General features: G+C 44.5%; 1 protein-coding gene across 10 annotated transcripts in view; it reads left to right on the top strand.

The window, feature by feature from the left end:
- The window catches only part of PLAGL1 (PLAG1 like zinc finger 1), a 111260-nt gene that overhangs the window by 75878 nt on the left and 11306 nt on the right, over positions 1-24076 (top strand). For 5 of the 10 annotated variants that reach the window (XM_046004372.1, XM_046004370.1, XM_046004379.1 and 2 more), the window contains exons 3-5: positions 4868-4941; positions 9056-9087; positions 13492-13565. The gene's annotated coding sequence lies outside the window, so the exon portion shown is untranslated. Of the gene's footprint in view, positions 1-4867; positions 4942-9055; positions 9088-13491; positions 13566-16313; positions 16358-21524; positions 21585-24076 lie in introns of those variants that run through there. The other 5 variants (XM_046004371.1, XM_046004378.1, XM_046004374.1 and 2 more) reach the window with 3 other exon arrangements.

Raw genomic sequence — 24076 nt, forward strand, 5'->3', positions numbered from 1 at the left:
TGGAAGAGTAGAAAGACAGAGAGGTCCAAAGTGGATCAGTGCCAGAGTCAGCTTCGAGGCTCCTAATATAACTGTCACACTGTGTCTACTGGGAATCTACCTTTCCCGTGCCATATAGACTTCTGTATTTTCTAAGCTCATTTCTGTTCAGACTTGAGAATAAGTGAAAGTCTTCTCCTTGAGGGCTGTTTGGTGCCGTATACAAAATGGCTTCTTTGGCAGTTGAGTGAAGAGTCAGTGAATAGATCCCCCAGGTCGTACTGAAGCTCATAAGATGGGCACGTGGGAAGGTTGTGTTCTGTGTCGAGGAATGAATTCTCCATACCTTTCATTCCAATATTGTTTATTTTCTTTTTGGTTTAGGAATTTTCAAATTTAACCCATCCACTTCCATGTTTCCTCAGGCTTAGTGACAGACGTGAATGGAGCACAATAAAATAAACACATTTTCTTACAGGCGTTCTTGAGGGTTGTGTCAAAGAAGCAGCTCAGAATTCTGGGGAGACCTTAGAAACCTTTTGGTCAGATCCGATCAGCATAGGTAACTGGTCTGGAGAATCCATCTTCTTTCCTAGCCCCTCATGCGCCCCTCCCCCCCGCTAACCCTTCTCACTCCCACAGAGCTCACACAGCTCATTCAGGCACAGACTGTCAGTTAGGGGTCTGGATTGCCAGTTTGGGTGATTGCCTGGCTCACAGCAAAAGCTGACAGTCCTATCTCCATGGACATTTTTGTTCCCCAAACAGAATCTACAAGAATTGACTCTAGTTTGTGTGGCCTTCCCTGGAGATCAAGCCTTGAAGGAAGCCCTAGCAATTGCAGCTCTAAATTCATCCTGTGGTGGTAATGTTCGGGCTGAGAACTGAGAAGGGCTGCCCCCATCGCCATGCTCCTATCATCATTAGAACTATCAGGGTTGAGAAGAAAGTGTCCCGAGCGTTTGGGTATGGTGACACGAAAGAAATTGCAGATTAAGTGAGACCATTGCTCCCGGGATTGCAGGACGGAAAAAGAAAGGGAGAGTGAGCCGGGGAAGTTTATTTATGGAATGTCAGGGGGCCATTGAGGCCCAGCAGGCCCTAGAAGTGGAGGACTTCCCTGGGTGCTTGTTTTCTCCCTCTGACCTTGGATGAACTAGCGAGCAGTATATTATGCCGCCTGATTGTGCTGGTTTGTCATGGTTAGCATTCTGGACTGTCCCTGGAATGTAGGAAACGGATGAATTTGAATTGAACCATGAGGTGGTCTGCCGGGCCCTCTCCTTGTCTCAAGGAAACCTGTCGCTGTTTGTCTGGGCCTGGCCTGATGGAAGCGGTGGAGGGAAAGAGAGGTGGGCCTTTGATCTCTTTGTTGCAGCTGCTCCCTGGGAACTCGCTGAAATCAATGCCCTGTTTTCCTGAAGGAATGAATGGCTCTGCCTAACTAGCTTTGTGAAGCTGTGGGGGAATTCACTGCCTCTGTTTATTGACAGCTGAAAAGGAGCACATGGGGTGGAATGGACCTTCTTGTGAAAACCAGGCACAGGGAAAATTAGACCTCAATTTAACACAGAGGAATTTGGAAATTCACCCCAAAGGAGACGGTGGTTTCTCATGCTTACATTAGAATTACTCAAGTTTGGGGCTAGTGTGTAATGAACAATGGAGGTTCTGTCACAACTGTGTTATAAGTAGGAATATGGTATGCATAATAAATGATGCTAAGTAGAAGTTGATTCAACACCCTCCTTCTATTTTAAACACAGAAGTAGAGAAAGACAAATATTAACCATGATATAATCAAGTGATTCTTTTATTTTTGCATTAAGAAGAAAAAAAAATTGATACTTAAAATAAGCATTATTAACGTAACATTACTAAGTGTCAAGAATGTCATTCATTTATGTTTCAAAACATCTTTGAACATTGTATCTAAATTTCACTCATGGGAGCTCTTCCTGCCACTCCGGATAGTCTGTGTTGTATGGGAATATTATAATACGTTTATTTTTAAAAACTTATATTCTTGGGATGTCGTAACTGAAAGGCTATGCCAAGCATAAATGAAACAGGAAAATAGACCAGTATAGCACTTGCCATTAACACAGTTCATAAATCTTAAAATTACTAACTTACTTTTGAGAACATAGTAAGGAAAAAGTCTTGAGTTTATCACAAGGAAACATCACCCCTCACTTGCTTGATTTCCCAGGAAGAATTTATAGCTTCTTCCTTTGGCCTCGAGCCCTTTGTGCACACCTCTATTATAGCACTTAACACACTGCCCTGTAGCTCTTTGTTTAGGTGTATTCTTTTAGCTGGAAGTAAAGCAGCTGTGGCGGATTCATTTTTATATCTCCAAGCCCAGCAAAGCTCCTGGCTCAGTGAATGCGAGCGGCATGAATGGGGATTGATAGCTCCCTGTACATTACTTTGAATGTAATTACTTATCCAGGCTTCAACTGCAAATACTACATTTTAGGAAAACCTGATTGATCTATTGTTACCTGATTGGTGCTATAGCTTTTAAAAATCTATTCTTTATGGAGAATTATTAAACATTTTTTTTTTTTTTTGATTTGGCGAGTTTGTTGAGCAGCCCATCAGCCTCTGAACAGGAGGCATAAAAAAGTGGATAGCATTGTCCTTTTAAAATCTAAGCTCTGTTCTCCAGTATTCTTTCCTAAAATTAAATCTCAACACCGTGTTTAGATATTTCCAGCTAGATGAGAAAAGCTTTTAGAGTTCTGTGGACTTTCACTGGGCCAGAATTAGTGATTGTGATGGAGAAAGCATCCATTTTCACGATTTATTTCTGTGATGTAGTGTTAAATAATACAAAACAAAACACCCTTTGACAATTTCCTTAACCAGATTTACCACTGTTATGAGCCCCTTATCAAAAGAAGCAAACACCTTCACTCGTCAGTGAAAAGTATAAGGGAAATTTTAAATCTAAAGGACGAATTACTATGATTTCACAGGACCCTAGAACAAGCCCAGTTCTGGGCTATTCTCAAGTTAAAACCTATTTCTTTTTAAACCACAGCTTTAAGTGGGAAATAGTTGTCAACATTCTTTGGGAAACAACATCTTAAAATCATAATGGAAAATTTTAGTAAAGGGGGGGTAAGGAAGCACAGAAGTACAGTAACTGGCTAATATTTTACCCTCCATGATATTTTTGTTTTTACCATCAAGATTATTTTTAAAGAAATCTATTTGGTTGTCTGTTTTTGATTAAAGGTAAGGGTGGGGTTTAAAATACAGGTTTGCAAGTGTGTGAGCTTTGGTAGGAATCTTGTAGAGGAATGGGGTGTTTGTGTGGATCATACAAATGCGGTAGATTCAGCAGTTTGCGATTCTGCTGAGATTTCAGATTTCGTATGAAATAGGAAAATTACCATGGCCTTGATCATTGATAGACTCTCACCCCCATAAGTATTAACTTGTAGATAAGAAGGCAGTAAGCATAGCACTTAGGTTTTATGATTTGGCTGCTCTACTCTCCGTTTCTGGAAGTAATTTCATGTGACATCATACCAAAGTAGGGAGGGGTGAAGGGTGGAAGGAAGTGTAGGAAATCAAACTACACTTTTTCATTTTCGCAGCGAGGCATATCTTTGTCTAGATTGATAGAAGGAACTACATACAGGCCAAGGAAGTAACTTCGGTTAAAAAACTGTGTTCTTGCTATGCCTGTTGAATCAGATAACTCCAGCTCCATGATCCTCTGTAAAAAAGCCTCGTCTCAGGACCGAAGACTGCTATAGTCCCCAAGAAGAATCATTTCAAATGGTTTAAGAGTCAGACCTTCACAACAGGCCTGGGAATCAACATATATGAAGTGTTTGTATTTGCGTTGTGTGTTTATCTCCATCATCAAACTTCCTAGTAAAAAGACACCAGATACTTCCCTCTCAGATGGCTTCCCGTCCATCCAGACTGACCAAAAAAAGCAGCCCTACTACAGGCTTATCTAGTCATTGCAAGGGAAACATCCTCCTTATTCATTAGATTGAATTACAGGAAAGACTGTTCTGAAATACAGATTTAAAATTACCTTCATTGGGTGTGCTTACTGTCAACAAGTTCTGCCTCAGACCTCTTTTCTCACAGTAGCCTTGTCTTTGGTAGGGGGTGGGGAACAGGGCAAAAGAGTTTTGTTTGTTTGTTTTGGTTTTTTTGGTTGTGTGTTTGGTTTTTGTTTGCCTGTGTGTGTTTGGGGCCTTTGAATGATCCTTTCTTGCTCCTTAGAAACCGCCCCCCCCACCCCCACTTCACCTTCAACCCTGCTCGGGGACTGGTTTCCCTTTCCCAAAGGATAGTGTTTGTGTTTGACACTTTTTAAAAGATTCTGATCATCACCTGATTTCTCCCTGAGGCTGTGAGGTATTTGTACTTGAACTGGGGTCTCTGGAAAAAATTGCAAATCCATGAGGGCTCCTTGCTTCCCAGATACCCGCGTGAAGCCCTTTACTCAAATTAATTTATTTAATCCTTGAAAGACTCCTGGGCAGTAGGTACGATTATTGTCTTCATGTTACAGGTGGGAAGCCGAGGCCGAGGGAGACCAAACAAATTGTGTGAGGTTTCTGAGTGGTTCCAGGGGCACCTGGGAATCTTGGCCTTCAGACACCGAGGCCCATGCCCTTCACCACATCACTGCCCGGCCCCTCTCAAAGGACGACTGCCGCCAGAACTTGAAGGCGGGTCTCTGGAATGTAGGGATATGGCGCTAGGGCATGTCGACGGGGAGAACTTTTTGATCTTGGCATTCCTGAACTCATATTCTGTATATCAGTTCTACTTACAGAGCAGGGATGTGGTTTTTCTCAGTGCCTTTTTTTTTTTTTAACCTTTTGATTCTTTCCCCCCCTCGCTCTAGGGTTGCTTTCACGTCTGATGTGGCCTCTGTTTCACGTCACATCGAACAGTCCTCCGTACCTCAGACTGACAAAGGTAAGTATGTCTCTGCCGAGCCAGCAGACGTCTGCCCCGTCTGCTCTCCCGCACTCAGGCGTGAGTCTGTGTTCTTGTTCTTTACTCTGGTTTGGCACACACCAAATCCTTCCACCTTTCCCACAGTAGAGGGGGTTATGTTCCAGAAAATGCTCGCTCTCAGAGAATCTTCATTTGAGGAACTTCAGGCTTTGAAGGAAAAATAGAGTTGAGGGATATGAAAGCCTATTTTTCACTCTTTAGAAAAAACCAAGAGACTGTGTGAAGAACTGTCATTGATATTTATATTCATTTAGAAATACGGGATGTTATACAGTTGATTTTTTATTTAGCATGACTTGTTTACTGGAAATTTATGAGCCCCATCTCTTACATTTAAAAAAGATGTTTTAAAATGATCTTAAAAAACAGATAAATACTAAGGGAAAATTTGGGAGCGTTATCCTCCACTTAGAATCATAGTGAGTCTGCTAGATAGGTTACAGTTCAGTTTCTAAATCACCCTCTTAAGACCATAATATGAGGTGATTCTCAGTTTGCATCTCTTCTGTCCAAATTTCCTAAAGTTATGAAATGGGGAAAAAGTGGGCCTCTAAATCCAGTGTTTATCTGAGAGAAATTATGGTTGGCAGGATACTCAATATTTATCAGAAATTTTTATTTATGATCATTTTCCACCGTACATATGGAGATTATAATTTGTTTTAACCACGTATTTCAAAATAGCAACCTCTAATTCCAGCCTTAAATTTCATATCCAACGTGTTGATGTTTTTTTCCCTGTAACATGTATTAGTTCTCTGTTTAAGAAGCCTGTGCCTTCCTCACCTAACGCCACCCTCCCCCGGATTTGGACCTTCAGTGCTAACTGTTGCTTAACCTTAATTCTTGGCCTCTCTCCGCGCTTTTTTTTTCTTTTTTACAAAATGTCCTTGACTGTACTATGCCGTATTTTTTTTTTATTCCAGTGTTCTGTGTTAAGTTTTCTTATATTACATCTTACACTTGAAATTTTTTTCCCCTAAGCCTTTCACTGGATAAGTTACTTCCCAACTTATTTTGCTCTGGGGGCTGACTTCTGGAAGGTTATTCACGGCTGCCCGAGGTGGAAAGCCAGAGTGAAGAGAATATTAGATATATGGGGGTGTGTGTTTAAATTCCTGTTCTCCAAATGAAACTCTAACTGAAACTAGTCCAACCAACACATTCAAAGAGAAGTATTTAGCAAAATCCCAAAGTGCCAGAATCACTTCTGTACGACCTTTAGGCCACTTTATGATACCTGGAAGACCATTCCGTGCCAGGCACCATCGTCATTGTTTTCTCTTGTTATGTACAGCACAGTGATACTATTACACTGGCTAAGCAGTTAGGAGTCTTTCAAATACATGTCCTACAAAACTTGGAAACATGCAAGAAATAATAGGAATGTCTTTCACAAGCACGTGTTAGGAAATGAAATCATGCCATGATGATCCAAACTGAAGGGCGATTATGGCAGTGAGCTGTGTCACGTGTACCATACATCATCTGAAACAGGTTATGGTGTGTTCTAGCTGTGAGTTTACCCAGCCTGTAAAGGCGTTCTTGGTATTGATTACCAGGCTACGTCTGCTTTAAACCCTGCAGCCCTGTGCTTCTGTGTGTACATATGTGATGTATAATCCTGTAACAGCTCTGTGAAGGCGATGGGCGCCACCGTAAGGGCCAGGTAGGGAGCCCACCCAAGGGGGCGTACCTGGCGTGTAGCAGAGCCAGTATGCAAACCTGGAGCCATGTGACTCCAAAGTCAGTGGCCTTTCTCCTCTACCACACCACTTTGCTATATTGTGTCTAGACCAGTACTGTCATCTGGTTGATATACTTTTGAGCTAACTGTCGGAACTCAGCTAGTGTTAAGTAGACCGTGCCACTGACGGCTCTGGAACGCAGTGGAATGAGGCAAAAAGAAGACACATTCTGACGCCACTCCTGAGTACGAAAAGTTGTCATGTAAGAATTATCATTAAAATATCTTTATTTTCTGACTCCCGGAACAAACAAAAGGCTAAAAATGAAAGCAGTTTAGAGGTGAAGGGAGTTGGTGGCGGCGGGGTGGGGGGGGTTGTGTCTTCATAATATAGAATGGTATTGAATATTGTTAAAGTTAGTAAATCACATTTCTCTACCAGCGTGTTTAAAATAGCACTAGGAGCTATGCGTGTTTATACTCTAACGAAGTGTACTTTATTTGGGGAGTCATTTAATTGATCCATTATGTGGCGTTTACCAAGGTAATTTTTTCCTTTTTGTTTGAGCGCAGGAATTAAAAGTGATTCATAAAACAGATACACTCACAATCAACATATAAATTAGAACCACATTACGATGATCATTGTTTTATGTCGTTTCCCTAAAATGGTTCTCATTTGCCCTATATTGTCAACTCTGTAAGAGCGCCGTGAGAGTGTGGAGAGCTCTGGCTCAGGGAAGATTGAGAACTCCCTGCAAACAGTTCATTTTATGAACAAACTTCAGGGCACAGTTATTGCATTTATTCTTTTTGTGCACTTTTTTGGGTTGTTTTTTGTGTTTTTTCCCCCCAGAGTAATTACGATCATACTGATTCTTAACATATACACTGGAACAGTCCGGGAGCAGAGCCCTTATGTCTGCTGTCTGAGGTCTCCTTCTGTAACAGAAACCTGAGCACATTGTCTCCTGATGACAAAATTTGGTCCTTCTGATGAGTCAGGACTCTTGGTTGCCACTGGCAGAAACTAGTGGGAAGGTGGAGGAACCCCCAAGAACCAAGGGACGGGGGCATATTTGCATGACAGCAGCACTAAGAAGGAAAGGGAGCCACTCCAGAAAGAGACTGAGGAATCTGACTGGACCTCAGGGTCCAGTCTGTAGAAACCCCTCTGCCCTGACCTCACAGATTCAAGCTCCTTACTCACCAGGCCAGTCTCAGGTTTAAGGGAAGCCACATGAAAATTGAATTTTGGCCAATAAGATGGGTTTGTCCTCGTCCTCCAGCATACCTCTGCACACTTGTCCTAGAAAATTTCAAGGCACCACAGCCTAGAAAGTAGTCTCCTGCACATGGTGCCCGTGTTGGGTGACGGAGGTTGGGGACAGGCCATGCGAATGTTCATGAGCTGCTTGCTTCTCTCTTCCCTTCTAGGCCTCACCTATCTGGCATGAGAAGGGAAGCAAGTGTCAACAGAGGCCAGATCCTTATGAGGCCAGAGTGGCCCCACACTGTGGTTGCTTTGCTTTCCCAAACCTTGGCCTGCTTGCTCAACACACCCTCGCCACCATGTTTACTGTCCATGAGTTCTCTTCTCAGGTTCGGTTTCCTACGAAATACACATCTTCCCAACAACCGAAGCAGCAAGAGGGCACTGCACTGGCCTGCTCTGTCTCTGTGACAGGGCACCTGCTCCCCAGGGAAAGCCTCCTCTCCCAGTTCCATCTTCCCACCGGATGTGCCCCATTGCTGGACAGACTCGGTGCCTGGGTGGCAGGAGAATGGGGTTCCCTGGTTGCTGATTCTTGTCCATCTGAAGCACTTCTGGCCAGGGCTCACTCTTCTGAAAATTCTGATCTCTGCAGAATGGCTGGGAGAGCCGGGCTTGTCTGGAACCCTGTCCAGTTTTCCTCAGGGCTTTTGGAAGTCTTTTCTGAAGGCCTCGGATATTTAGCCACAGGACTGAAATGGGGTTGGCTTTGAGGATGTGTGACTGGTCTCAAAGCATGAGCCCCTCTTCATTGTTTCATTTGGTGCCACAAGTACCTCCCGTTACTGCAACATCTTTGAATGAACAAATTTGTCACATTAAGGACTCACATCCTCTCTCCTAGCATAGGACTCTCCTCTCCCCGGAGCTCGTCAGTTTGCTGCACACTCTCATTTCCTTCACATGGAAATGAGCCGACCCTCTCACTGTCCCAGTTCCCTGCCCTGGAGTCCCGGCCAGGCTTGGGAAGAGCGGTGTCCTGTCTGAGCCCAGGCTCACTGGCCTCCCTCTCTCCTCGTCCTGGTCGACATCCTTACTTCCTTGGTTTTTAAGCAACTCACAGTCTAAGATAAAGGCCCTAAAGACAGCTTTCTCTGTTTCTCCCTTTCTAGGTGTTTGCATAGGAATCAGAGGAGTTAATCTTGTGAGTAAACTCTCCACATCTGCGAGGGTTTCCTTCCTTCCTCCTCTCTCTGCCCCGGGGCTGTGAGCACAGGACTGCCCCCAGGTCACCAGAGCCTCTGCATAGAAGCACTCCTCTCTGCAACAGGGGATGGCCTTCTTTGAAAAACAGTCTGGCACCAGTGTAGCAGTTGAGGCTAGCCAGTAGCACAGATGCATGTGGCGTAGGAGGCTAAGGCTCTTGGCACCTTCCAGAACCATTCCCCCCCCAAGTCTGAACCTCACCACACAACTTCAAGTATGCAGGAAGTCTTCCTTTTTTATTCCCTGTGACTGATTCAGAGTCCAGCCTCCATTCTGCTAACCTACAGGGAAATTTCATTTCATCTCTCTCCCTTCCCTCATGGGGTGTGTCCTTGAACCCAGAGATTTCCATGGCACCTGCCAGGTGAGGGTCTGGCTTGGCCTTTCTGTGTGTCTCAGCACTGGGCTCTGCAGCTCTCTGCCTCAGGACCGCGAGTGGAGGCTGAAAATCTCGCCCTGGGTGTAGGTCTCCTGGAGCATGGCCCACACCCTGTCCTCCCCAAGGGCTCTGCCCACTGTCCTGGGAGAGAGAGCTGTGCAAGGGCCGGAGAAGTGCTTTCTCTCCCCTTCGTGGGCACCCTCTCTTTCTTCCATCTCGGGGGTTGGACAGAATCTCCTCGGGGTTTAGAGGTTAGCAAGGACAGACTGTCTCTGCCGTCATCTGGGCTCAAACACAAGGAATGACAAAGCCTGCCTCCTGTTTTAAATGAGCTAGAAAGAGAAGCTGTTGGGAGGACAAATGAAGCAGAATTCCAGAGTCGTCCTGCCATGCTGATGTGGAGGCTGTGAAGAAGGCAAAACATGGCCCAAATAGTGGTAACTGCGGAAGTTACGGAAAGAGGGCGCCAGTATGCTCGCAGAATCCGTATAGCTGAGTCAGTGAGAAAAATCTAGTGTGACTCCAGAGTTTCTGACTTGGGAGAGTCTGGGGAGGGACACAGTGGAGAGATTGCCCTATTGGTAACATGGCTCCCACCACGGGCTCTGGATGCCAATGCCACTGCCTGCTGGTCATGTGCCCATGGGCCGAGTACTTCTAAGCCTCAGTTTCTCCATCAGTAAAATGGGGCTAATAGCACCTACTCATATGGTTGTTAAGGGTGTGTTAAGTTATTAAAAGGGCCACAACCTGTGAGCATCCAGGATATGTTAGCAACTGGTACCCAGTGGAGCCAGTAGCTAAAACTGGTAATGCTGGGGGAGCCCTTGTTTTAGCAGAGGCAGCCTTCAGGGCTGTGAGAGGTCCAGGCAGAGAGGTGGCAGCTGGATTCATCTGGAATTTGCAAGAAAGTTCAGGATTGAGGATGGAGATTGGGGAGGCCTCTGATTTCGAGGAGGAGTTGAAAGTCCGAGTCGTGAGTGGGGATCCCCAGCGATCGGTGTGAAGGTAGACGGCCAGCTCTCAGGCCCGCACATGTATTCAGGTTTTGAGGGACCCTTTGCAGCTCACTCCTCCGTGCCATCTTTAAACTGAATTTGTTGTTTTGAGATAAATGTGAATATCCCATTTAAGGTCTCTACTTCGGGGGAATAATCTCATTGTTTACTCAGCAAAGTAAGAGTGGGTTGTCTCTTATCTCCTGTATCTAGTGGGCTCCTTTCCGTCTGGAATTGCAGTCTTCAGAAAATAGAATAAAATTTAAACACTCATTTGAAAAGCTTTTCAAACACAAACCTTACCCATCTTCAAGCTAGAGGAGGAAGAAATCCAGCGTGTGGGGCTTGCCCAACTCTTTCCCACTCAGATCATTAGAAATAAAAAAGTCAGTTTGAAGAATTGACTTAAGAAAACTTAGGAGTAGCCAGAAGTGAATGAGCTGAAGCTGGAGGGAAATCCCTTTGTTTAATTTGGGTTTCGGTGCATGCCCAGCAGGCAGCTGAACCAGTACCTTCATAGAGAAAAGACATATTCTTAAATGTGGCTCTCACGAGCAGTTGCCTCAAAAGACGGAATGTGCCCGCAAAGATGCATTCTAGAAACCATATGCTCTAGATTTAGGAGATTTCACTGTTTGTCATCATTGAGTGAGCAGACACAAACAGATCATTCCTCCGCAAATTTTCCCTCTTAAACAATTAACTCTAATCTGTTTACTGTGTGCCAATCCTCATTCCTAGACAAATGTGACTTTTCTTGCTATTCTGGAGCTCAGAAATACGTGTATTTAGGAGTGTTTAGTGTTATAGGGTCATTTTTGCCATACACATATCCATATATATATGTATGGCAAAAATGACCCTATAACACTAAACACTCCTATAACGCTAGTATATGTATATAGCAAAGATTATATATATAAACACACACACATATATATCCATATATGTGTACATATTTGTATATGTTTATATTTGAAAGATTAAAACCTTTTCTTCTGATTTTGAAATCTGAATTCTGACCTGAAATGCAGTGTGCAAAGAGCGTCCTGTCAAACTTAGATGTGTTCTTTTTCCCCTCTCTTCTCTGCTTGGCTACACTGTTGCACAGTGCACACGGTTTTCCCCAGAACCACGCATGCTTGCAGGTTCTCTGTTGCATTGTTAACTCTGTGAGTGTTACTGGTCTGAGATGGCAGGTGGGAGAGGCGGAGGAACTTGGCCTCCTCCCTGCCAGAGTTCTCCTCTTTCACTGGTGCTGCTTACATTGAACAGCTTAAGAATAAGCTCCTGTGTGAGCCCTCGGAGGCCAAGGAGTATTGTTGGAGTCAGAAAGGAATTGCTTTCTTTTAGTGATAATTTGAATATTTTGACAATGAAGCTAAGCTACTTCACTGCCTGGTTTGCGTACTTCATGTCATGTGCACTCTGCTTGTGAAGCAGGAGAGAGCTCCCGCCTCTCTGAATTCATAAATTGGTATTGTCCATTGGTGAGATGTGTAGGAGCAAAGGAAGAATCATCCAGAAGGATTTTACTCTCTTGGTTCAATGTTTTTTAAAGTGCTTTAAAACAACAACAACAACAACAACTAATACAGGCCTTTGGAGGCTACCCAATTTAAAGCACATGATAGATGTTGGGTATTTGGAGAAGAGGGCTGGGCCATGAGATGATTTGTGAAGTGTTTATACATGCAAAACAAATTCTCCGGTTGCTTCAGAGATCCTACTTACCTCCAGTTTTAACCTTCCAGGCTTTTTCCTGAATCGCGGATGGGTTATTTTAAAAATTTAGTTGTCTAAAATGATCTTAATTTTTCCATTTTTAACTTAAAAGGGTGTTCTCCTACAAAATAAAGGGGCAGAGCCTTTTCTTGATCGAACTAAGAGAAGGAAACAGGCAACCAAGGGAGTAAATCACGTAGGAGAGATAGGCTTGGCTTTGTTTCATAATAGATTTATCTTTGTGCTGGTTAAGAAAATCCCAACAGTCTTTCCCCTCTGAGGACCACGGGTTGGCATAGTTCTAAATCGGAAGAAGCCAAGTTTTATAACGAATTGGTGAGCAGAGATGCTGGTTTCCGCATGCTCATCAGGCACCAGTGGTGCAAAGCCAGATGCAGGCTGGGCTCTGGAAGGCTTGGTGAAAACCTCGACTCCCAGGGCCAGAGTGATGTGCTGCCAGGCTGTGCTGTTTGCATGTGGCTTAGGAGTCCGTATTCTTTAAAAGATTTCTCTGGCAATTCTAGTGCAGAGCCAGCTTCGGTGACCACTGGCCTGGGAGTTCAGTTTAGAGGCCTCAGCCTTTCCCCCTGCACATCTGGTGAATCCATAGGTTTCTTTGAAGCTCTTGTTGAAAATGAATGCCTACTGGTTCTTGCTGCCTTTTTTCAATGGAGAATTTGTTTCCGGTTCTGTCATTGCATAGATTTGCATACCTGTTTTATGGTATTCTAATATTGTTCATTTAAAAAAAAATCATTTCCTCTGTGTGCTATTTTGAATATTTTCTATAAACAATTTCATGGTTTTTGCCCCCCCCCCAACCTTGGCAGAAAACTTCAGGGTTTTTCTAATCCTGTTGTAAGTAGGAAAAAAGATATAACAGAAATTCTTAAAGATCTTCCTGGGCAAGATGACGTCAGATTGAAAATCCTTTAAGTTACTGCATTATGAACTTTATCATACCTTTTAAATATATCTGATCTAAATGTTTAAGACTTTTGCCATCTGGTAGATCTGAGATTTAAAAATTAATGGTAGTGTGGTAGTAAGGTATCCTACTACAGGATCGTAAAGTTTAAAACTGGTCTGTCGTCCATGAAAATGCCTGGAAGGGTGGTCAGAAATCTCTAGACATGATGGGGTGTGTACGTGCTCCTGAAGGGCAGCTCAGGCTGCAGCCTGGTGGGGGGAATGCTGCCCCAGCTCGTTCACTGAAGGCGTGCAAGATCTCTTCCTACAGGTTTGACTCCTGAGACAAGCTCCTGAGAGGACTCCACGACCACCCGGAAGCTGGTGTTTCCTGTCACCCAGCAGGTATGTGAAGGGTGGTGGCGTCTTCAGATTATTGCCATCGGGGCGTGTGTATGACCAGTCACTTGGAAGCACAAGGGACAGTCAGTCAGGTTGTGTAGGAGGTTCCAGGGCCTCCCAGAGGTTCTAGTACAGAAGAAATACACTTCCCCCTCATACTGCCAACTGTCTTCGAACAGCATTCTTCTAACTTTTCTTTTTTCAAAGCTTGAGTATGCTCTACAACCCAGGGGTATCCCACTGGCAACCTTTCTGTCCTCTGCTGGCCACCACCCACAGCCAGAGGCGACAGGTCGCTCTGTGGACTTTTCTGCAGGCTCCCTGTCAGTTCAAATGTTTTCATGCCGCCCTGGCCCACCTGGTGTGCCTGAGCTGCACAGAGGGTGGCTTCCTCTCTTTGGCACGTGTTGGCTGACCAGTCTGAGGAAGACGCTGGTCAGGGGCCGGTCATACCAGGGAATCCAGCCACGGAATCTGAGGCTGTCTTTGGAAATACTGGAGTCAGAGCCGAAGCCTGGGGCTCGTGCAGACGGTGTAACTAGGAAGGACAGCAGGGTACGGATGGGAAGAGCACACAGCTCATATCACCCAGGCTTGGCCTCTGGTCATCGTCGTCATCACCCGTGACGCTGACACTCGCGGGGCCTCACTGTGTGCCACTGTGCTTTGCACAGAACAGCACTTGCAGCCTCTTCTCTGTCAGTTCCGATGGGCAGGGAGCATCTGTCTCTACACCTCAGTCTCCTCATCTGTTGGATGGGGATGAAGATGCCTCTCTCTCTGACAGGGCCTCAGAGGGCTTAATGAGACTGTCATTGTGCTAAATAGCCTTTGAGTGCCCTTCGAAATACAATTGGACTAAAAAATATTTTTATGTTTTGGCCAAGACATTGAAATCCATCCCAACATGGCCAATCTCCCCAGTAGGAACGGAGAAAGGCAGAGCAGCTGCCGTGAAGCAGGGGAGGGGGAGTCTTGCCCTTGTGTCTTCTGTTTCCTGTGTGAGGGACGTTGGAAGGCTAAGCGTGATAACTGGGAAGAGGCTGGACTGTGTCAGCTCTGTGCAGCTGGTGAGTCTGTGGGCCGGGAGCAGGCAGGGGGTGGCTGCCACACCAGGTAGCGTCAGTCTCAGAAGCTGAAGTGGACAAGCCCAGGCAGTGCGGCCAGTCCAGTGGCTAGGCTAGCCCGAAAGGAGGAGCTCCTTGGGACATCGCTATAGGCTACTGGGAAGGAGCAGCAGGCATGCGGCGGGGGGGAATGGGGCTCATTGTAAGCAAGGTGCCTGGCCTCCAGGGCGCTGGGAGCACAGACCGGCACAGTGAGGCCCCTGGGCTGGGCTTCGGGGGTGGACCACACATGTGGCTCGCCAGCACAGCTACTTAGAGAGTTCACATTCCTCCCCATTGAGCGGGGTATGATTGTAATGGTTTGTTAAACAAACAAAGGACCTAAAGCTGTGAATGGGGGGAGAGAAAAGACTTAAGGTGAAAAGGAGATGCGGCCCTGCTTGCCAGTGTTCCTCTCTTCGGAAGCTTTTGCCCCCATTTCCCCCGACATTCCTTTCTCCCTTTCAGCGAAGCCAGTGCAGGAACTGGGACACGTTGCCTTGTCTTTCCAGTGCCTTTGCTTTTTAAAATGGAAACTGATGAAATGTGTAACATCTAAAAAGAAAAAAAATTTACAACTGGAGTCACTTTGAAGGACCAGTGATACGTATTTTTATATTTCAACTGAAGTATTCCTGGATGAACTATTTGCTCTGCATCTTTTGAATCTATGGGACGTGGCATGGAGAGGCAAAGAGAACATTCTTGCTCCGACACTGTGTGGTGATTTGTCTGATAAATAGGGTGTGTGCCTTCCGAGGTGGGCAACTGTGCTTCCGGAAGAAGGGAAGTGAACGCCGGAACAGGCACAGCCATTTTACCTTTTTCTGTTAAGTATGTACACAGTTCATAGGACAGTGACTTCTGGATGCTCGTTTGTTGAAAAAGCTTAGGGAAAGAAAGAGTTGAGGCTGTCCTTTACCAATTGCCAGTTATATTCTTGGCCATTTGGGTAATCAGATTTGGGGTCTCAGGCTCATTGCATGTAAAAAACAACCATGGAGAATTTCAGAGCAGCACCTTTCAATCTGCAGTTCCCTCTGGGTCCGGGAGTTGTCCCTGGGGGAGAGGGATAAGTGTATGCTTGTGACTTTTGTCCTGTGTGAAGGAATCTATTGATGGAAGCGTCCTGGCTGTCACTGGCCCCCGCGCTCTCTGGGACAGCCCTGCCTCCTCTCCAGGCCCATCTCCTGCTCCTCCCCTTAGCCTCACAGCTGCCTTCCAGCAGCCTTGCCCATGGGACACCACAGGCTGCCCTGTGCTGCTCTGTCCCTCCGTCTGCCTAAAGTCCCCCTCACCCACCTGCCATGCGCCTCGGTGGCCTCAGATTTTTAGAAAGGAAGAACAGAAGTCCTCTCTCATTCTGCCACTCAGAGATTCTTTGCTGACATGGTGTTATCTGTTTGCAAGCCTTTTTCTATTTATTTAGAGACACTGTTGTTTCAGAACCAAACAGTTCATCAGGGTCTTCAGCATCTTTTCCAAACCTCCTGTAGCTTTTATGTTTCCCTCAAGAAATTTTTAACTCATGAATCTGGCTTCCCATCATCAGGGTGACCGGTATGCTTTTCTTCTTTTTTTTTTCTCAGTAGGAGCCTTTACCCTCACACACTTCCTGGGAAGGAACCAGGCTTTTCTTTTCCCTAGAATGGTAACTGTATTAGGACAATAGGCCCTGCCGCTAATTAGGTAAGTTTTGGTCCCTCCGCGCCCTACTCTTAGAGACCGGGGAACAGAGATCACGGGCTGTGAGCTATGGAAGCATAGCCTAGAAGGGCTTAAAGGCCAGCCATAGAGGGTTTGTTGGGAGGGAGGAGGGGGATCTAGTTTCAGCTGTCACTGACTTTATGACTAGAAAATCCTCTCGTACCAGAGGCTCTCGCGTGGGTTTCAGGACTGCTGTCCACCCCTCTCGCCCACCATGCTACCTGGAGGCCGTGAATCATCTCCAAGAGACCAGGTCTGCTCCGTCTCAGCTTGACAACCAGCCCTGGACTTCACCCTTGCCTCTCTGGATGCACATGCCTGTTTTGCTTGTTTGTGGACATTTGATATTTCTTCCGGAATGTCCTTGAAACCATCACTTACATGGTGTGGAGAGGAAGGGAGCAGAAGTTTTCAGCATCGTGCAGAGGGACCCGTTCTAGGGCAGTGTTTTGGCCCTGGCTGGGGAGGCCTGAGCTGGGCGAGCCCCTCTGCTTCCACTCTGTTTGGGGGGTGGGGGGCTGCTTACACACCTGCTTCAGGGAGGAGCCCCTGCCGGGATGGAGCCTGGCTCCCTGCCCCGGGCAGCAGTCCTTTCCCCTGGGTAGTGTGGCTTCTCTTGGTCTTCTGTGGCTTTTTGAGGCTCATGTTCCTGGGTTTCTGCCTTTTCTGCTAATTCTTAGGGCTTCCTCTGGTTTCAGTTGACACAGAAGTCCAGGGGCGCTCTCTCCTTATTTCTACCTGTTCTCTTCCTACCTTCCCCACCCCATTCCATGTAGACTCAGAGTGGTTTGCCTGAACTATTAAATATGTCGGGTAGATCTTCAATCTGTTAAACACACTGTAACAAAGGAAGGTTCCCACCTGTAGAAAAGCCTACTTTCTCCTACTAGACCGGGTAACCAAACAAGGGTTTTGAGCTGTTGGGGTCCTGTTTTATACAGTAACCATCTAGGAATTATTTTGAAATCTCACATTTTTTAATGCAAATTCTCATTTTGCTTATTTTTGTTGCTACACTCTCTTACCCAAGAGAAGTGGAGGAATTTAGCAGCAGAAAGCTTCTTCTGCTTTTGGAACCTCTAAGAATTACTTGTCCCCACAAGCCTGCTTCCGCCCTGTTCCACAATGCAGAATAGCTGTCCTGAGGGAAAATCGATTTAGCTACAGCCTGCCATAAAGAAAACAAATTCCTCCTCACCCCCAGGACAACGCACTTTACCAAACGATGCTGGAAAGGACAAACATTGGTGATCAAAGTTGAGCATGTGGGCTTAAGGCAGGATCTGAGGCCACCCAGGTAGAGCTCCAAGTAATGTACAGAGTCACTTACAGAAGCCAGATTCAGAATGGTATCCATGTCCCTGTAGCCAAAGGGTGTCATGCTTTGTGTTTGGTCTGGAAAAGAGCCTCAGCTTCTCCTTTATGGCGTAGGTGTCCTCACTGGCCTCCGTGCCCATTAGGCACCATTAGATTGAAGAGGTCTGGAACCAGAGCTGCCTGGGCAGAGTGCACAGACTGAAATCCAAGCGACGCAGAGAGCATTAGCGCGGCCCTGCACGAGGATAATAGGTCTAAAACGGAGCTCCTTGTGCGCGTGTTTGGCTGGACTTCTCTTCCAGGACTCCTCCTTCCTTTCCTCCTTCGCCACCACAGATACCTCTCCTGTGACCCAACCCAAGTACTCATCTAACTAGACTGTTTGCGAAGTGTCCTTTCAGCCTGCCAGCTTTTCTTTCCAGGTCACTGTTACCCCTTCAGAGACACGGCAGAAGCCAAATGGTCTCACTGCCTCTGGTCTCACCACTCTCTGATAAATCGTCTTCCACATCTCTGCCATAATTATGGTCACTAAGTCTGACCTGATGACAAGCCCATGCTTATCGTGGATTTGTGTTGTCCAGCGCCTTGGTATCAGTCCTGGGCTGTCCTTGCTTCTTCTGGTTTGGCTCCTCTCTGTTTTCTTCATAGATTCTTATGCTCATGCCCTTCCCAGTGTTTCTTTCTGTTCCTGTGTAGACATGTTTTGTTGGCTTTCTCTGCTTCCTTCTGCCTCTTCTCCTTCCACCTCCTTCACTCCGCTAACTAACTCATAAACTCATAGTAGCTAGCCTTGACTAAAGAGGTCGGTCAACTACTAAAGGATTACAACAACAAAACCCACCTTACCCCAGTGGAATGAAGCAGTATTATATCCCTGAACCTTCATGATTTGGCCTTTGCCTCCTTTGCTGGCCTCTTTGTCCACAGTGCCCCATATTTGCAGCATAACCCAGTCATACTGAACTACTTATTTTCAAGTGTCCTATGCTGATTCATTCCCTCAGCCTGAAATAGACCATCTCCCCACTTAAGCACTTGGTAAACTTGCAGGCTTAGCTTTAACGTTGGCTTCTCCATGAACCGTCTCAATCTCTCAAGCATGCTCTCAAGCAAGAGATGACCATGCCTTAGACAGCTGTATCCATTATCCACCTTGCATTATGATAATTCCTTTCACTTTTTATCAGGCATAAATCTTCATAGAGTGATTTAATTATATCGTATCTTTTAATCCCTAAGGAAGAGCATCTTTGAATGTCTGTCCATGATTCCAGTCTTGTATATTGTCTCTCTTACTTTCATGAGGCATTACGTGGTCTTGCCTGACTTTCTAATATTTTGGCAATGGGGTTGGCTTAAAAACTGAATTTCATTCCAGTGTGTTTTTGTAGGAGGGTGGGTGGGTGTTAAAAAAATTAAACAGGACATGTCAGATGTGGTATGTGACAAAAGGAAAAAAAAAAAGGCACTCCCATAGAGTAGAAAACTACAGGGAAATTGTTTTGATGATGGACCAAGAAATCTCACTTGTATAAAATTATGCATATTTTCACCTGTGTATTAGTTATCTGAGTTTCCCTTTCTGTGAAACTCCTTTTTAATTTTTACTCTTGCCTGAAGTTTTAAAGTTTTGTTTTAAACATTGAGACTAAATCTGTCTAGAATTTTTATATGTGGTTCATGATGGGAATGCAGCTCCTTTATTTTCCACATGGGTAACCGATTGTTAAGTGGTCTATTCCCAGCCTAGTGACTGCTGTCCAAGCCCTGACATATGTTTTTTCCATAGAAGGGTGGGTCTGTTTCTTGGCTATTCATTCTACTCCATTGGTCCACTTGTATAATCCTGTGCCTCAATATGTCATACTGCCTTAATTATGATGAGCTTTAAAAACAAAAACAATAACAACAAAAAAACCTTATCCACTATCTCTTAAGTTTTTCTTCTTTGGGAGATACCATGGTCTATTGGTATGATGATGAGTATGATCCAGTAGGACTAGGAAGTTCTTGGCTATTCTTGGACTTTTCCTTTTCCATATAAAATTTGGAATGATCAGGGTTCTAACAAAAAACCCTGTTGAATTTTTATTAGCACTTCATTGAATTAATATGTAAATATGGAAAGAACTGACAGTGTTACAGTAATTCTATCTGTATTTCCATATCCATGATCATGGTATATTTTTCCATTTACTTAGGTCTTCTATAATGTCTTTCAGTATAGTTTTGAAATTGCTCCATAAATATATGGTACCTTTGTGGTTAGATTTGTTCCTAGATATCTTTGTTTTGTGGCAAATGTATATGGTATTTTAAATTATATTAAATTATATTTCTGTTTGCTGGCATTTAGAAATACAATTGATTTTGTACTTTGATTTTTATAACTAAATATCTTGCCAAGCTGTTAGCCTGTGTGTGGATTCTTTGGAGTTTTCTGTGTAGACAGAAAACTTTCATTATAAATAATGAAAGATCTCTTACATTCTAATTTTATATCTTTCATCTCTTTATAACTTTATTGTAGGTCCATTCTAGTACAAAATGTTTAACAAGGTGTAGTGTTTAATAGGTAACTTTATCATATAATGAAAATAGCTGTTTGAGTAATTTAAAAATTGATCTCCTCTTTTATATTATTTTGTCTAAATGTTTATAAAAGGTTCTTCGTGGTATTAATCACTAGTGAGCATTAAGAGGAGCAAATACATAAAAATAGCAGATATCCTCAAAAGAAGCCACATTGGCAAACATAAATTTGCCTAAGAATCATCAGATGAGTTTCTGCAAATTCTTAGATGCTCCCCCAGCAAATTTTACTCAAATCCCTGCGCCTGCCCGAGTCTTGTCCTTGCTACCGCCTTTTCTGTTGTTTTCTTAAAAATATCTCTGTGTGTGTTTTATAGTCCTTTTAGGGATCTCTCTCTCTCTCCCTCGCTCTCTTTCTCATATTTATAGTTGTTTTTGAAGTTCTCTTTTCTCCATAATGCTTTCTTGTGACTTCTGGTGATCCTCAGCTGTCTGCTGACTTATGAGTGGAGCCATTAAAAAGCTGATGGAAGCTTTGTATACTTAAATAGGGCTTGGTTGTAGGTTAATGCAGGTAAACCTGGGGACTGACATTTGTCCTTGTAAGTAGCTCTTTTCTCTTGAGCTGGTCAGCTTTCCCAGAGAAGTCTCCTGGAGGGGATGGGCCTGTCGCCTGGGTTCCGATAGCCAGAGAGGGCAGGTATACAAACTTCCACGCAGTCCCTCTGTTTCAGCAGGGTGCGCCGCCCTCAGATGCTCCACTAGGAGGGGGTCAGAGGGCTGAATGCTTCACCAGCAGACCTTCCGACTCTCTCGGTTCTTATACCCACTCTCCCCTCCCCTCCAGAGTTACCTAGTGCCCACATTTCTGAGTCTCTTGATGGGTTCCGCAGGGTAAATCAGGTTGCCCCATAGCTTTTCATTACTGGCTTAGATTTGAGCTTTCTGAGGACTGAGAAGCCAGTTACTGCGTGTTTCCCTGCTTTCCAGCTCCCAACATTTTATTGCCATTTTCTCCTCTTTGGGTGTGTTTTAGAAAAATCTCATTAATACTGTTTTAGTAGCCTTTCAGAAGAGACTGGAGCCACACACTTTTATTCAATTTGCCATCTTTAACTAGATTGTACCCAACTATCTGTAAATAGAAGGTTCACACCCTGTCCTCATTGACATTTTCTGTCTAGTGCCTAGATTTGATGTTCTAAAGCTGTGGTGTAATCAACCAGAGAGCTTTCTCATTACTTTGCTCTCTGAATATTAGATACTTAAGTCACTTTGGCTTTCTTGTTTATTTCAGGCCTCGTTTCCAAGAAAATAAGAGCCGAGTCACTGAGTTGACAAAGTTAAGTCTCTCAAGGTAATAGTTTAAAAGTCGGCAGGCAGCAAACATGATTGTTCAGCAGGAGGTGGGGGAATTGCTTGGGGTGGTGGGTGGCGCCCCCCCCAGGGCTGAACGCAGGGGCAGTCAGTGCTTCCCACCGTGGAGAACACAGGGTCTCAGACCTGTTAAGGCGGAGATGTCTAAAAGGCTGTTGAATAAGTAGTTCTGGAGGGAACACGAAAGAACTTTCTGTGGAGGTCGATTTTCACCAAACCAATTTTGCTCTTTCTTATTTAGCCGTGCTTTTTAGTGAGCTGCTTTTCTCTCCATCACAACCTCCTTAGCCCAAGCCCCCTGGGTTTCAGCTGGACTTCTAATCGCTTCCTCCTAGGTTCACCATCTCCCCAAGCAGACAGGGAGCTCCTTCCTCTGCCTGGGCGTGACAGGGAGAAGGAAGAGTTGCCAGGTGGGCAGGGGTGGCAGGACACTCTAGGAAGGGGCATCGTGTGGAAAACACAGAGACGTGACAGAACATGGCACATTAAGAAAATAGCAAGTGGGTTGACCTGCAGCTTTGGTTGCCATTGGGCCTTTGTAAGAAAGAGGTGTGCAGACGTAACAGGGTGTCCCACCTTGTGGATCCAGCTTAAGGGTTCATCCCAGGTGCTGTCAGCTCAGGTGTTAGTGATTTCAGTGATGGCGTCTTAGTACTTTATTGAGGATAAATACACACATGCAGACATTTTTCAGATACAAGATTTTTCGAGGTGCTGACAAATGACCCGCTGTGATCTAGAGGGTAGTTTACCCTCTAGGCAGAAGGTAGGCCTGTCTTATATGGTAGTTGTCATCTGTAGCCGTATTTTTTAATCTATTTTTTACATTTTTACATTTTTTATGTAATCTCTGTGCCTACCCTGGGACTCATACTCATGACCCTGAGATCAGCAGTCGCATGCTCTACCGACATGAGCCAGCCAGGCGACGCTGCTCCCCTCCTCTCCCCGTGTAGTCATATTTGAAATGAAATTTGTACAAGTTGTTTACTGCTTGAATTTCAGAAGAACATTATTATAGAAACTTTTTTGGTTTTTCTTTTACTCTAACCTGATAAAATGCAACAATTGTGACACAAAATAGATGGCCTATGGATTAGGAAATATCAATGACTTTGCTAACACACGGAGTTGATGGCACCTAGAGGGTTTTGTTTTGTTTTGTTTTTTTCTGTTTTCATCTAAGTCAGTGGCCTTTAACCTGTTTGAATCTTGGACTCCTTCACAAATCTGAAGCAAGCTTTGGTCCAAGAACTCCAATATTCATGCCTCCTAATGTTGCACAGAATTTCAGAGAATTCACAGCCACTTCTGAACCCCAGCTCTAAGTTAAGAATGAAAACCTAGCCACAGCCATCTGGTAAGGTACTTATCAAGGCCTCACATCTGTCATCCTCAACCAAGTTAGTCCTGCCCCGGGAGCACCTGTTTTGCTGATTAGACATACACTGAGTCCCAAATCATCTGCCACACTCACTCAGATACAATACCTACCAAATTTTTCAATGCATATGTGTAATAAAAACTACCTTGAGGTTCTGAGAAACATCATCTTTACCTTGCTGATGTTTCTGGATAGTTTTGTTGATGTTGGAAACTTGCTACCAATGTCCTCCAAAGAATTGATACTAAGAGAAGCACCCTCTCTAGGGGGCTCCTAGAGCCAAGTAAGCAATGAACTTACCTATCCTGCTCCATGATTGACTGTTTCATATTTTGTGAGTATAAGAAGTAAACAGAAACTTGATAGAGGCCCTTTTAAAACTGGCTTTTAACATATTTATAGAAAAACAGTCCCAAGTTATGGGAGTATGAGACACAGGGAAATGTCTGGAACAGAACCTTCTTATCTACAAGGAATGGTGATGAATGGAGTAAAAAAAAATCTTAGAGTACCAATGTTGGAAGATTAAAAATGGAAATTCAGTTTCCTATCAGAAATGGGTCTTGCATTGTGTCACTGGGCACAATGGAAATAGAAGCCAGAAGTCATAGTTTATTTTGAGAATGCCGTAGAACATTTGTCGTTCCCCATTAGCTGATTGTGTTACGCAGCACTGGGGACATCCTAGAACTACACTTGTGCTCTGACCTCTACCATCATATACCACCCGCTCTCAGGGCACACAGCCTTTCCTAGCTGTTGCCATATATATATGTTCTTATTCCAATCTGATCCTCACTCATCCCCAAAATAATCAGTATGAACAGAATGAAGCAGATGGCACAAGCCTTCTTTGGCGTACTGGCAGATCTGTATCACTCACTCAGTATTTTTAGAATCAAGGGGATTGAAAATTATGTCCTGAGATGTTTTGGGGGAAGACTTACTATCTTTTCAGGGTGACAGGTGTTAAAATATTACCGTATTTAAGACTCAAATGCAATCTGTATGTCACAGAATAGACTAATTATCATCAGGACCATCCCTTTGTCAATTCTTTGTTAGGATTGTTGGTGGTCTGCCAGATA

Source organism: Meles meles, chromosome 5 (genome assembly GCF_922984935.1).
Source record: "Meles meles chromosome 5, mMelMel3.1 paternal haplotype, whole genome shotgun sequence".
NCBI classification, from domain to species: domain Eukaryota; kingdom Metazoa; phylum Chordata; class Mammalia; order Carnivora; family Mustelidae; genus Meles; species Meles meles.